The sequence below is a fragment of the Podarcis melisellensis genome (assembly GCF_964234715.1).
Source record: "Podarcis melisellensis genome assembly, chromosome: 10".
NCBI classification, from domain to species: domain Eukaryota; kingdom Metazoa; phylum Chordata; class Lepidosauria; order Squamata; family Lacertidae; genus Podarcis; species Podarcis melisellensis.
In genome coordinates this window covers 26,628,594-26,642,300 of record NC_138542.1, presented here as the reverse complement: position 1 = coordinate 26,642,300, position 13,707 = coordinate 26,628,594, and the positions used below count along the sequence as shown (strand labels likewise).

The window sequence follows — 13,707 nt, the reverse complement described above, 5'->3', positions numbered from 1 at the left end:
ACATAATACTTCTCTTCACTGTCAGTTTCAGGCCTTTCTTCCTTTCTCAACCTGTGACCACAATCACAGGATATTTGCGTCACCTGCTTGGCTTCAGCTGAGTTGAAATACAAAATAGAGAGTAAGAAACTTAAAGCTGAGATGACACAAAGGCAGAGCAGAGAATGTAGCTTGATGTACTGAGGTAAATGTAAAGCATAATTGATTTAATTCACACAGAAATGAAAATGTATGTGTATTAATTAATGAAGGTTTAAAATGTGAATGCCTAAATATGTATTGGTGAAAAGGTTTAACATGGAGCTTTTCCATGGGGCTATATTAAAGCAAAGGAGAGCACTCTGAGCTCTTGCTGAGATAATGATTAATTTACTGATTGTTGTTCTCCGGTAGCTAACGTGAGTTAGATGATGAAGGTATTGGGTTGCAAGTATCCATTTTGAAGGGAGTTGCCTTTGAGTCTTTGTCTCCCAAACTTCATGGATTGAAGATGTAAATGAAGCTCTCCTGAAGGGAGAGAAAGGCAATGAAGTCTGGAATGCAGGCTGTGGAGAGAAAGCTTTGCTTATAGGTCTGTTTGGATTATTTCATATTTTCTAAGATGCTGAGCCTGTGCTGGACAGCACAAGACATAGTATGGATATTTTTGATGCACATTAGCTGTTTTAATTCTGAGAGAAAGTTAGTTCAGCCAGTAAAAAATTGAATAATACAATTTTATGGTTCTGGACAATTCTTCAATTCCAAAGGAGTCAGTTTCCATGCATGGTGCAATATTAATAACAGTAAATGCATATGGGAACTTCAAGATAACTTGAACCTGTCCAAGGATACTTCAAGATAACTCACCTAGCAAGGAGAAATATGTTAATGTGAGAGAAGCTGAAAGCTTCTGTGTGCGTTCTAAAAAAAAAAGTAAGTTTCTTTCTTTCTGATTTCACAAGTCTACAGACAAAAATGGATCAAAGGACTGCCTTGCACAAAATACATTGCACTGTGAACCTTACATTGAGGCTGGTGTCTCAAGTACATTTAAAAATATATGCAGTAAGTGGCAAAATGCTAGTCCCAGCTAATTCTTTTGTGATATCTGCAAAGGCAGTTTTGAGGGGGACAGATATGATTTTCTAGATGTCTGATTTATATGGAGATGACTATCATCATACATCCCCATTTGTATTTCTTTATCTGCCCCGTCCAGTTATGATGTGATGGCTGGATGAATAAGATGTCATTGATTTCTTGCTAATCTCACTTGCTCCTCAAAATTGTATCTCTTCCATTTTGACATTTCTTCAGAGTATGCACATATCCCATTCTGTGCTTCTTCAATTCACTACTACTGTACATATTACTATCCTTTTGGTAGCTTTGCTATTACTTTCCTGTCCTGTGATGATCATTTATCATGTTTATTTACTGGCTTTTAAATTCCAAGGGAGTTGGTTTTATGCAGTTTTTAATTCCCACATGTGGCTCTGTATTAGCATGTTTGCCTGTTTTAATTGCCAGACATTCTTAGCCAGTATCAGCCACAAGCAACATGGTCAGTGGTCAGGATTTATGGGAGTTCAGTAGCATCACACTGGGTATCCATGATCTTGGCAAATATAGAAAAGTGGTCAACAATTTATACAATTGCAGTGGATAAAATGGCTGCACAACAGGATTAGGCATTTGGCAAGGTGTCTTAGAAGCCTTGCTGAGTACATTGTGATTTGCTGAAGCCAGACACCAACTGTGTTTGTTCTAGTTACAGATAGGTAGCCGTGTTGGTCTGCCATAGTCAAAACAAAAAAATTTCCTTCCAGTAGCACCTTTGGTCTTTAAGGTGCTACTGGAAGGAATTCTTTTTGTGTTTGTTCTAGTCAGTGATTCAACACATGTCCAAAAGAGTAGGTATACATCGTCTTGCTTAGTCACATCTGAATGTTTTCATGTTTTATGTCTGAAGTGCATATAGACTTTTCAAGGCTTGATTCAAAGTCAGTAAAGGTAAAGGGACCCCTGACCATTAGATCCAGTCGCGGACGGCTCTGGGGTTGCGGCGCTCATCTGGCTTTACTGGCCAAGGGAGCCGGCGTGCAGCTTCCAGGTCATGTGGCCAGCATGACTAAGCCGCTTTTGGCGAACCAGAGCAGCACACGGAAACACCGTTTACCTTCCCGCCGGAGTGGTACCTATTTATCTACTTTTCAAATGAATCAATGGCTTGTTTAGAGCATTTTATAAAGCCGAAACAACAGGTCATACTTTTCTGGAGTAGCACAGTCCAAATCAGAAATGTCTGTCAGAGGTGCCAAAGTTTTCTCCTGTCAGCAAAGGATGGGACAAGTGTTGGAAACATAACAGCAGGGATACAAAACATCTATGTTCATTCCCCCCCTCATATTATGTTCCTGATCAGTTTCGCCCAATAAAGTATTATCGGTTTCCTATCTCTCTGGCCTCCATCTTCATTATTCAAATGACTCTGCTAACAAGTTCATTTTAACTTGAAAAAGGGGAATGGTTTTTGTCCCAGGAGCGGATCCCTTAGGGCCTAAAACCTGGAAGGCATTTTTTTCCAAATAGGGATGAAGATGCTGTGATGATGCCACAAGCTGGGGGAGGGCGTTTTTGGCTCCACATAGAGCAGGCAGTGCTATCATATCTACATCAGTTTCAAGAGAAAGGACATTGTTATGTTTCTGCATAACAGGATGCCAGCCTGCGTGACATGGGCTATTTCTGAACAGATTTTGATGCGACCCCTTTTCAGATTATTGAGCATGTGGCATTTCTAAAAATGTTCAGCTAGGTTGTAAAAATGAAAATAACAGCAGTCAAAGTGTGGCCATTTTGGCATTTCCTAGAGGAACATAGAACCCAAATAAACATAGCTCAGATAAGCATGTTAAAAAAACAAAGCATACTAATTCTGCTTGTGGTGTTTGTCTGTCAAAAAGTCTACACTGCCAATATTAAGGAAAAATGCTGTCTATTTATTTATTTGTCACCTGATAGCTTCTAGGCAACTTACATTCAGGGTAAAAAAGTTAAAAACATAATGTCCATCAATAATGAACAAGGAAAAAATAACAACCTTAGAATATCAAATGATAATTAAAAACTACCATGATGGGAGAAAACACACATATTTGAGTTTTTAATGAACCACTGGCTAAGCATTCAAGACTCTTCAGAACAAAGTGGGGTGGGGGGAGGAAAGCTGGTACCCAGGTAGGATGGCAAGAAGGCAACCAAACCAAATGACAGATCACAATCCCAGTGAATCAAACAATATGTAAATGGAGATAATAAAGAAGGATAACAGGAATGTGTGATCAAAGCGAAACACTCCCACCCATGCTCTTATCTGAGTACATTAGTGCCATGCAACTGCAATAAAAGAGCCCAACAAATGTAACTTAGAATCAAAGAATATGACACCAAAGGAAAGCATGCATAATGAAGTCAGAAATCAGCTTGAAGTGCAATGACTAAGGCACCAATAATTACAAATTTCCAAAATCCAAGGACTTATTAAAATATATTGAGATAAACAATAAGCAATATTTTATTAAGCACATTTAATAAGACACATTTGGGTTTGTAGCAAGCACAGGACAAGTATAATTTAGTTAGCTCTGAAATAACATGGAGGGTTACATTTATCATGAACCATATATGTATGTTACAAACAATAAACCACTAAAACCATCTGAGCTCTTCCGATTACCAAACAATGACGAAAAGGGCTACCTTTCTAATAATATACTCTTCCTCTCCCTTCATATGCAATTATAACACCCATCCATTTACCAAGTACAGTAAATGCTTGAGAAGTAGAAGCATAGAAACTTTCCTAACTTCACATTAATATTTACAATAAAACACATCCTGACAAAGAGATTATTTGCATCCTTCATCATAGGGGCACATTCTTCCAATGAGTCCAGATAGAGCAGGCCTCCATTGATGCTCCTGGCAGAGAATTGAAGCATGCCAGCCTAAAACCTTGGTTGATGCTCAAAGCAGCTGCCTAGTAAAACAAAGCATGGAGTGCCATAACTGGCCTCTGAGTTTTTCTACTTCCCCAGCCCTAAAACAAAAAAGTATCTTCAGGTATCCTAAAATGTAACAGACATCAAAGAAAGGGAATCAGTGGAGTTGTTGGACTGTAGGGAATATGCAGTCACAAAATTAAGACACCTGCTTCTTGGGAGAAAAGTGATGACAAACGTAAATAGCACCTTAAAAAGCAGAAACATCACCTTGCCAACAAAGGTCTGTATAGTTAAAGCCATGGTTTTCCCAGTAGTGATGTATGGAAGTGAGAGCTGGACCATAAAGAAGGCTGATCGCTGAAGAATTGATGCTTTTGAATTACTGTATAGTGCTGGAGGAGACTCTTGAGAGTCCCATGAACTGCAAGAAGATCAAACCTATCCATTCTTAAGGAAATCAACCCTGAGTGCTCACTGGAAGGACAGATCATGAAGCTGAGACTCCAATACTTTGGCCACCTCATGAGAAGAGAAGACTCCCTGGAAAAGACCCTGATGTTGGGAAAGATGGAGGGCACAAGGAGAAGGGGACGACAGAGGACGAGATGGTTGGACAGTGTTCTCGAAGTGACTAACATGAGTTTGACCAAACTGCAGTGGAAGACAGGAGTGCCTGGTGCACTCTAGTCCATGGGGTCAACAACAACAACAACAAAGGAATATGGAGGGTGGAAAATATCAGCAGTATATATTTAAGATAGGATCTAGTTAATAGGATGTGGAAATGCAATGGCTGAACTGGAAAGTCCCAGTGGTATATATTTAAGATAGGATCTAGTTAATAGGATGTGGAAATGCAATGGCTGAACTGGAAAGTCGCAGTGGGGAAAAAATAGATCTCTGGTACTCTTGTTGTGATTCCCTTAAGGAGGTTTTCAAGGGAGGCCTTGGAAGAAATGTGCTGTGGGAAGACTTAGTAATGTATAGCACACCAATGTAATTTATTAACTAACAGAGGATGTTTACAGTAAATCAATTAGCAGTGAATGGGAAACTGACACCTTTGCTTAAAACCACAGTGAGAGTGAGAAATGGATGTAATTTGGCACCTGACCCATCTCTCCTTAGAAGCAGTAATGACAAAGGCATTAGAGTCAATGAATGCTGAAGTTAATAGAAGTCAGTGGTTTGTAATTTAAGCCATGCAGATGATATAGGATTAATGGTCAAGCCTAGTCTACAGCTGCAAGACCTTCACAAGGAAGTGCAAACTATAAATTTGGACTCGGAATAAATATATAAGGCTGACTAACCAGACTCTGGGACTCGGGTGGTGCTGTAGTCTAAACCACAGAGCCTAGGGTTTGCCGATCAGAAGGTGAGCTCCTGTTGCTTGGTCCCTGCTCCTGCCCACCTAGCAGTTCTAAAGCACATCAAAGTGCAAGTAGATAAATACTCTGGTGGGAAGGTAAATGGCATTTCTGTGCACTGCTCTGGTTCGCCAGAAGCGGCTCAGTCATGCTGGCCACATGACGCCAGCTCCCTCGGCCAATAAAGCGAGATGATCACCGCAACCCCAGAGTCAGACATGACTGGACCTAATGGTCAGGGGTCCCTTTACCTTTACCTTAACCAGACTCTGCCTATGGATACTCCTCAGTAGCTGGCAGAATAGCTCAGTGGTAGATAGAGCATTGTATGCAAAAGACCATCTCCTCAGATAGGGCTGGGAATGCCTCCTGTGCAAAACCCCAGAGACCTGCTGTTGACCAGTGTAGACAAAACTAGCTGGCTTGACCAGTGGTCTGACAGTACAGTATTAAGTATTCCAAATAGAAAACACTGTATTGCATACCCTCCAACATTCCTCAGATGAGAATAAGGACATTCTATTCTACATCACTATCCTGGTCAAGGAACCACACAAAACTGCAGTATTTTAAGCTTAGAACATTTTGAATTTATGTATTGCATATAGGGAAGCCTAGGGGGGAAAGTAAACCCCAAATCAATAAATACAACTAACTCATTCTCTCTCTGTGTGTGTCTGGAGACTATGTGGTGCCTATATGATTTTCAATAGTAAATAAATATCACAAAATCACAAAAACGAGGACTACCTATCCAGGCATTTGGATAGATAACTATTTTTCGCACCACACTTCCATCCATTCCTTTGCTTTTGCTGGCCAAAAAATGATGTGAGCGACTTCTACTTGTTTATTGTTGTTGTTATGTAGAAATGTATTAAATGCAAAATTGGGGAACAGAGCTTTGTGAATTGCAAATTGAAGATTTAAGAGTGAGCAGGATTATTCTTAATCATTGCCAGTAGAACTCTTGGTGTTGCTGGACCCTGAAAGGCCAAGATTTATAAAAATAAAATTTATTTATTTATTTATTTATTTATTTATTTATTTATTTATTTATTTATTTTAAGCAAACTGGTATATGAACCGGGCTGCCTCACTCAGTGCTTCTCCTGCAATACAATATTTAAACTAGAAAAGACAAGACAAAGCAGGAGGAGGTGGTGGAATAGAGAGCAACAAATAGCAATGTGAAATTCTGCACATATTGGCTTCCAGCTGAGACAGACTTGTAAATCTCCTTCTGACATACCTGGAATCATTGCCACATGAACTGGAGTCTGGGATGCAGCTGTGGCAATGCGTAGGCTCTGTACCAGATGGGGACTTGGCTGAGGGCTTTATATCTCGCCACCACTTGGCAGGTACACTTGCATCTCTGAGGTCACCATGCCCAAACCATTGATTCTGGAGAAGGGCTGGAACAATCTCATGGACATCAGAGGAGCTTTGAAACAATTCCAAATTGTTATGCTTTCCGAAGTATAAAGTCTTTAAAAAAAAAAGTGCTAAGAGTGAAATAAAGCATGCAGTATGAAAAGGTACATTTTCTGCACTGCTGAATGTTACATTCCTGTGTAGATTTTATACGAGGTCTCTTGAACAATTGCCATAGAAGGTCAGAAGATGGAAATAGACTATCATCTTACCTGCACACAACACGGGGCAATATTCTCTTGACCACTAGGATGAAAGACAGCACCCTGAGATAGTTGGCTGTTTATTGGCTTATACAATTGGCTTACCAAGGAGTTGTCCTCACATATGGTAAATTTAAATTACCACTTAGCAAATGGTAGTCTACATCCTGCCAGGAAGTCAATAAAGGATGGCTTACTCCCAGTGATTCTTGATATAAATGAGGTATCTGATATTTGAACCTTTAAAATACTGCATTAAAAGAAATTTCCTGGTTTCTTGAGTTCTCTGGAGTAAAGTTTTTTTTTAATGGCCTTGATAATATTTCCACATATCATTGTATCATAGTTATTTATTTGAACATGGCTTTCACTCACAAAGTATGATTTATGATGCAAAAAATGTAGTTTACAGTGGTTCTCCACTACATGGGTTTCAGTGGTTCTGCCATCGCCCCTGGCCATTGACTGATGAGAATTGGGGTCCAACATCTGCAAAACCTCAGGTTCCTCACCCTGCTTTGCACCCAGTGCACTCCATTGAAGTTAATGGGGTTACACAGTGTATAGAATTGTGTTGTTAATTCATTGAATACTCAGTCCAATGCCTCAGGCAAAATTCAACTGTTACTTTAATTCATTTTTTATCATTTAAAATAATAATAATTCTTGAAACTAGATGTGGTATAGTTTTACAGTTTAATCATTTTATTACTTACAAAAGGGATTTTAAAAGCAATCTAATCCAAAATGGAATACATTTGACTGGAAAGAAAAACAGAGCCGGATGAATAACTGAAACCCTCTATAAAGGAAATTAGGGGCTGTTACTGATAACTGGATGAGATTTATAAGCTGGGAGGAAACTATCAGGAGGGGGAGAAAGATAAATAATCCTCAGGTGGAACCATTAAGTAAAGATCAATTGTGACAATTGCAGAACAGCTTCCCAAAGCCCTGGCGCTATATTGCCTTTCTCCATATTAATTAAAGATAGTCAACAATTACAGCATTCAGTTGTTTGAAAAGAATCTTTATACTTCCATTCCTGCAAATACGGCTGCTCTGAATTATATTACATTTGGGGTTTTCTTTCTTTCTTGTCTCCCCCCTAAACATCAGTTGCATTGGGAACTTTCTTTGCACAAAATCAGGTGGCTCCCTCTGATTCTGAATTATCTTCATCTCCCCAGGGATACCTGCCATGAACATTGTTCACAAGGGGCTATCTCCAGAGATGCTTTTTTGGTTCAGGCAGTGGCAGAGATGAGAAAGGGATGGGAAACTTTCCACCCCTGAACTTCCATCCACTCATTTAAGGTAAGACCCAAACCAATGTGATTTGCCTCCTATATTCCCAACCTGTCCTCTTCTCTCTGAAACTGAGAGCCATTCACTTATCTTCAGATCTAAAGCAAAGTTCTTAGATTAGAGCACTCGCATGTAAAACAGATTTCATCTCTTTGGTATCAGTGGGAATAAGCCATTTAAAATGCCTTCCCACACGCTGACTCTCAGGAACTCATCTATTGCCACTGTAAGGTGCATTGCCACAGAAGAGCATTGACATTAGATGCTGAGGGGGTTCTGTTTGCAGCAATTAATCTGTTGCTTCATTTACATCTTGGAAGCAATGAGCATGCATGTGAAAACTGGCTCTGAGGGGTCACTGGTTTCAAAGCCTTCAGCAGTTTCTGAACATACCATGCCTGCATAGAGAAAGGCTGGCCTGATCTTCATATGCCAAACTAAAAGTCTAGAAATGGGTGCCTATGACTTGCAGTTTTACTACATGTAATGGTTATAGGGGTTGCTCGTGCGTAAGTTGCCGCCACTCCTGGCTAGGTTGCCTGGTTAAACCTTTTCTGTCTGGACAGCCCTTCACTTCGTGGCTGTTCAGTCGCTAGCAGAATCCGTCAGTGGGCATTTCTTGAACCTCTTCCAGCAAAGAAGTTCTTTGATGCCAAGTCTCCGCCTACTCTCCCTGCGCGGAAGTCTTCTGCGCAGGGTGGGTGTGGGCAGCGGAGGAACCGTGCTCTCCCCGCTGGTCTCCGGCGAGGAGTCCTGGAGCCCCCTTGCCGGTTCCCCCATCTGCCCCCCTTTATCCCTGGTGTTACACTGATTTCCTTCCCCATCCGATGAGCTGCCTCTCTCGCTGCTGGGCCCTTCTCCAGCATTGCTTTGGAGCCTTGCCTCCGCTTCTGGCTCCGATGGCATTTCCCTGACACTACACATGTGTGCGACCCTTATCATACCTTTGGGCTTATGCCGAAAGGTCAAAAGATAGAGCTAGCAGGGCATGCTATGTTGGAGAGGATGCCACCAGTACATCCCCTCCACAAGAGGGTTCAATTGCCTGCAGGATCAAAGGGGAGAGGTGGTCATTGAGATGATGTCTGGCTCCAATTCCCAGCAGCCCTAGCTAGCATTGCCAATGGTCAAGGATGATGGGAGTTACAGTCCAACAGCTTCTGGAGGGGAACAGATTCCCCACCCATGGTGCATAGAGTTGCTATAATATTCTAATTAAGTGGAAATTTTGCATTTTGTGGTATTGACACAGCAACCAATAGACCCTACCATTTGCTAAGAGATCAAGTCTTAGGTTCAAGGTAGAAGAAATTCAGTCTTAGACTATTGTTGCTGCTAATATTATAGCTAGAGAAGCCAGAGTGTAGATCTTTAAAAGCCTCAATAACAGATTTCCAAGTCTTGAAATGCAACCCTTTTCCTTTCCTGCCTGTCTGCCTGTCTTTTTTTGCTTTTTTTGAACAATCAAGTTAAACCTCTTATGAGCTGAAATCCCTTTCATAAAGCATTAGATGTTTGCTCTGAAGTTTGGATTAATGTGATTGTTACCATATTGTTTTTTTAAAAAATCATTTGCATTCTTATTTTTATCCCCAAATGCTTCCTTGCACATTTCAGCATCTCACGTGGATGATATATTTACTATGTTTGGCAGATGTTAAAATGTTTGTTATGGTCTAATGCAGATTAGCAGGTTTCATTTTACTGTCATGTTCCTTTTCTACGTTGGAATACAACAGTTTTTATTTTCCATTACAAGAAAAAGTCAATCATACCAGGAAGAAGTTTCCCCACACCATGCATAAATTTCCATATAGCACTTAGAAATGAATTTTAATGCATATGTTATTTCCATTTCATGTTCCATTTAAGAGCATGGAAACTATAATCACAGAGTTGTCTTGATTAATTTTTACTGAAATACGTATAAATTGTCATAAATACCAATTTGTACTTTGTTGTGCATTCTAATGCATTCCCCCCAGCTCCATTTGCATCAGTGAATATTTCCTGCCTTTAAAAGCCTGTCTTCTGTATAAGTGAAAAAAAGAAATTTCACTCATCCAAGTGCTTTCATGTATTGCCTTCTGCTCTGCTCATGGAAGAAAACAACGGGAGACACTTGCATTCATTATAATAGAGGGCAGTGACTAAACAGCACTGGCTAATAGTTGGATGTTACAGCCTTTCTATGTCCTGCATGTATCCCTCTTAAAATTAAACTTTCTGAAGGCTGAATAAGTGCTAACCAGGGATGACTGGTGCTCACTGGGACTGGTGGGGTGTAAGCCTGGGAGACCAGCCAAGCTCACCTCACATGAGGATTAAATGAGGAGGGCAAGGAACATGTATGCTAGCTTGACCTCCTTGGAGGGAAAAGGGGAGATCTAAAGGCAGTAAATAAATCAAGCAATGGGGAAATAGTACCTGCCATAGAACATAGTCAGGCACCTGTTTACCTGAATGTTGGCTCTCTGTATGATCACCTTGGCTCAGAAGTCTCCATTTTGCCCAGAAAGAATCTAGAATAGGGGATGCAGAGGTGGTGCCTGTTGGATGTTGTGTGCTACAACTCCCATCATCCCTGACCATTGGTCATGTTGTCAGGGCTGACGGGAGTTCTAGCAAATAAGAACAGAATGCTTTTGTAGTTCCTATGGACTCCTGGTGTTTGAAATGGAAAATGGATCCCTCCATGCTTGTGTGGGAAGCCTTGAATTCACAAATGCATGGTCTCCTCCATCTCCCAAGTCAATATATAGGAGTTGGGTTCAACGTATGTGCTGGAAGCAAGTTTGTGCATGTGCTTACAACTGGGGACCAGTCACAGAAAGGCTTCTGTTCACGTTGTAGCAGAATATAGTAGGAATTTCACTTCAGACATTTGCGCTCCACACACAAGTGTCGTAAGAGGAGCTGGACATGGGGAGCAGGGCTGGTGTACATGCCCAAACCACCTCCCCACTTTAAGTCAAAATTTGTTCATTCAGATGCCTGCCTAGGGCTCAAAATGATGCTGTATTCCTATTAATTGGCTATTCAGACCCATGAGGTCTTGAGTGCCCTCTTGAATACTGCAATATACACAATTAGAATCAAACACATGCCTCCACCTTTGTCAATAAGGACAATCACCTTTCTTTTGTTCACCTTTAAAGCATCTTTCCCCAAACCACTCTCCATAGATGGTGCGTGGTTTCGATGCCCATTTAGCACGCATGATTTAGCTCAGTTGTATACAATGACACGTTTGAATGCTAACATCTGATCACAATAATGCGCTCTCTCTCGCTCTCTCTCTCACACGCACACGCACACACACACGCACACACACACACACAAAATTCATTGAAGGACATACCTTTTTTCTGGCATGTAATCTTAAAAATGCTCATTACCTAAATGCTGGCCACTCATGCCAGTGTAGCCAGGTTTGCAAGTAAAGATGAACTGTTTGCACTATGTGTGTTGGTTGAGTAGACAGCCCACGAGAAGTGCATTAGGAGCCTAAAGCCCACCCACCCTGGCCACCACCACCAAATCCTCATGCCCCAGGGTATCCTGACCCAAAATCTCGGATACATATCTGTTCCACTGCAATTTAAGACTAGTTCAGAATCATTCACAGCTGTAGTTACTGTTAAGCATAATTGGTTAATTTGACACTGAAATGGGAATATCTGTGCATTGATGAAAAGGTTTAATGTGAAGAGATTCCATTGAAGTGAAAGTGCAGCAAGAAGAGCTCTCTTTGAGCTCTTGCTGAGTCGATAACTAACTGTTGTTTTCTGCTAGCTAACATGTGAGTGTTGTAACTTTAGATCAGGTGACAAAGGTATTGAAATGCAAAGTTGTCATCTTGAAAGGGTGGTGGCTTTAGTCTTTCTCTGAACTCCACAGAGAACAAAATGATGTAAATGGCTCTCCAAGAGAGACTGGAATGGTGGAAAGACATAGTGTAGATTTTTTGAATTACCGGTATCATTTATTTCTGAGAAGATTCTGACCCTGTGTTGGACAGCACAAGACATTGTAGAGATGTTTTAGATGCATCGCTTGATGCTTTTGTTACGTTTTCAAGAGTCCTGCAAGTAAAGTTTGAATAATATTTTAATGTGTCTGGACAATGTTTTATTTCCAAAAGGAGGTAGTTCTTCTGTATCCAGTTGCTTCAAACTGTTGGATATTAATATCTGCAATAGTTACTGTGTGATGAACTTCTGCAGCTGTATTGTGATAGTTCACAGGTGGCTCTTGCAGTGTATGGTCTTGCCTTAAATGGAAGGGTGAACAGGATAGCCATTTTGTGTGTTCCAGTGCAATAATTCTCTGACTGAATAGTTCCCAGTTGCATTTCACAAATTATCAGCAATTCCAGATTATTCTTATTTTTTACTATGGCTGAAAAAAGGAAATGGAAGCCAATTATACCTCATAGACGGGTGTTCCTGTACGAAAAGCTATGGTTGCTGTGTTTACACTAAATGTTTAAATGTACATCTGAAAATGTATCCTACAATGTGGAGCAAAATCCACATCAAGTCTAAGGCGATATTCTAATTCCAAGGGGTGAAGGGGAGAAACACATTACCAATTTAGTTGCTACTATTCTGAGCCCTGGAGGCTTAATGTATTCCACCGTAATGGTGCATTTTCACTATATTAGTTAAGATTGGCAGCACTTTCATCATGTTCTCCTTATTTTCCAAATGTGGCAGATTTTGTGTATCATAACATTGCCATAAAAATATGCTTTTGGCTCCAATCTGAATAAGGATTGCCCTCAGAGCATAATAATTTTATAAAATTACAGGTGAAGGTAGTCCACTGGTTTCAAGTAATTTCCATGCAAAAATATGAATGGCTTTGGTGCATTTGGGGATCATTTTCCCCAAATGTATATGGGAACATAGGCGACAGACAAAGAAGGAGTAGTTTATGTCTAAGTTTATACATAGCAAAGGAAAGGGGTTGTAAGTAGGGTGCCAATGATGATGAGCTTGAAATTAACAACAAAAAACAACAAAAAAAACCCCCAGCAGAGCTGAGATGTTCAATATGAAAGTGACTTAATGACATTCTTCAATCAGATTTGTTTGCATGGATCCCTGTGGCTGATAGATTTTAAAGTATGTCATGGGTTTGCATTTCCCCTGTTTTCACAGCTTGGGCCACAAATGTAATGCTGCTTTAACCCGAGGGGAAAACAAGACCCTTCTGATTAGATTAACGGTGTCCAGCATTAGAGATATGTCAGCATTTGGAAAAGATACAGAAAACTCAGAGGGTATGCAGAGGTTAGGAAATAAGCCCTGGATAGGTCCATGAAAACTCTGCACTCAACATACTGAAAGGAAGTATAGCCTTATATAGGCATCCTAATTCTTCTCGTGATGAAAG

The 13,707-nt window shown here is 40.5% G+C and overlaps 1 long non-coding RNA gene across 1 annotated transcript in view; it reads left to right on the top strand.

Moving 5' to 3' along the window:
• Positions 1-13,707, top strand: part of LOC309379671 — a 111,497-nt gene that overhangs the window by 62,345 nt on the left and 35,445 nt on the right. The window contains exon 4 of the long non-coding RNA XR_014172582.1: positions 8,190-8,316. This is a non-coding gene — a long non-coding RNA (uncharacterized lncRNA). The remainder of the gene's footprint in view (positions 1-8,189; positions 8,317-13,707) is intronic.